Below are 1,977 nucleotides of genomic sequence, written 5' to 3'. Positions count from 1 at the left end.
TAAACAGAAGGCTCTACAGCAGTTTGTCCAGGAAGTGGACCGCATCACCCCTTGGTTCGTGGTATCGGGACAGCTTACCTTGGCCTCCTGGGATAAACTGGGGAAGGACATAGAAAGGGAAGAGAGGGAGTGAAGGTGAAGAATTGGAAACATTTCCTGCCAAGTACAAAGGTGTGGAAGAGAAAGAACACGGCATAAGTATACAAAGATCAAAGAGGCCAAGGGTAGTGAGGCTAAAATAATACAGACTTCAAAGAGAGGGACGAATCTAAGGACTGTGGTAAAGCGGCGGAAAGGTTAGAAAGCAAAGCCATGGGTAGTTGTTGTAGCTGTCCAGATAAAGACACTGTCCTAGATAACCATAGGAACAAGTTTAAGGTTGTTAATGTTGATGATGATGGCAATGAGCTAGACTCTGGTTTCATGGAGCTCACAGACACAGAACTGATTCTGTACACCCCGAAGCGAGACTCGGTGAAATGGCACTACCTCTGCCTGCGACGGTACGGCTACGACTCAAATCTGTTTTCTTTTGAAAGTGGTCGATTGTGTCAAACTGGACAAGGAATTTTTGTTTTTAAGTCTGCCCGTGCAGAAGAATTATTTAACATGTTGCAAGAGATTATGCAAAATAATAGTATAAATGTGGTGGAAGAGCCAGTTGTAGAAAGGAATAGTCATCAGACAGAATTGGAAGTCCCTAGAACACCTCGAACACCTACGACTCCAGGGCTTGGTGCTCAGAACTTACCCAACGGGCATCCCTGCTACCCCTCGTTTGGAGATACTTCATCTCACCCCTCAAGCCGACATTCTCTTGTGGGAAGTGCTCACAAAATAGACTATTCAAGGCGTAGGGATTGTACACCGACAGTCTTTAACCTTGATATCAGGCGCCCCAGTTTAGAACATAGGCAACTCAGTTATATACAGGTGGATTTGGAAAGGGGCAGTGACTCTGACAACCATCAGACTCCAGAAACGACAACCACTCCCCTCCTACAAACCCCCACCCGGCGCACAGAGCTGTACGCTGTCATAGACATTGAGAGAACTGTTGCTGTGTCCAACTTGCAGAAAGCACTGCCGAGAGACGACGGTACCTCTAGGAAGACCAGACACAATAGTACTGACCTGCCCATGTGAGCCCGGAAGCATTGCATTGTGAAGATTTTCAGGGTATAGGAGCGCTAGCTGTTGCCCTAGTGGGCGTCTGTGTTCTCTGCCTGTCTTGTATCTGTCATATGGTCAGGGCCCAGAGACATGAGAGGGTGCTGGTAGTGCATGCCTTTCAGGCCATTGAGGGGGTGTGTATCTCCACAAGCATGGCTGGTAGCTTTGAAGCATTAGTTGCTCTCATTACCCCAAATTTTAGGTCTGGACAGCCCTTGCACCCCTGGAAGCCTATAGGTTTCATTGCACACGGGATGGGTGTCTATTCCATTTTTCTTGGGCTCAGCTCTTGCACCTGGTGGGCTTTGCCCATTGCACCCAGTAGAGTGAGTCCCATGGCTTGAGCCTGTCTGCCCTTGATCGTGGGATCCTACATGATGGAGCTTGCTTGATCGGGCAGTCACAGCTTGAAACTGCTTAAAAACAAAAAAGGGGGAACTGTGGAGCGCTGCTGCCACGCCTTAAAGATGGTGCCTGCTTGCCCTTGCAGACTTGGAGTAAACAAGCCTTGTTTGGTCCTGGGGCGGTACTTCCTGGTGGCCTGATCTTGTGTCATGGGTCCTTGACCAATCACAGTGCGAGACGTGGTATGGGCTCATGGGCAGTCCTACACAGGGTATAAAGCTTCGCTCCTGGGCTGGCTCGGGGGCACACCTTCAAGCTTCATGTAACTAGCAACTCCTGAGTAAACTGCTGCTGGAAGGAACTGGTGTGCGAGTCTTTCTTCCCTGCTGGTCGGGGTGGTAGGCGCCGCACACCTCTTAATCTTCCTGCCTCCACCTCTTGGGTACTAGAATTATACCT

At 49.4% G+C, this 1,977-nt stretch overlaps 1 pseudogene; it reads left to right on the top strand.

The window, feature by feature from the left end:
* The first annotated feature begins 312 nt into the window (after nucleotides 1-312).
* On the top strand, nucleotides 313-819 carry LOC114615989 (annotated as a pseudogene).
* Nucleotides 820-1,977: the final 1,158 nt, after the last annotated feature.

The sequence above is a fragment of the Grammomys surdaster genome, unplaced genomic scaffold (genome assembly GCF_004785775.1).
Source record: "Grammomys surdaster isolate TR1022 unplaced genomic scaffold, NIH_TR_1.0 217670, whole genome shotgun sequence".
NCBI lineage: Eukaryota > Metazoa > Chordata > Mammalia > Rodentia > Muridae > Grammomys > Grammomys surdaster.
This window is presented reverse-complemented; position numbering and strand designations above follow the sequence as displayed.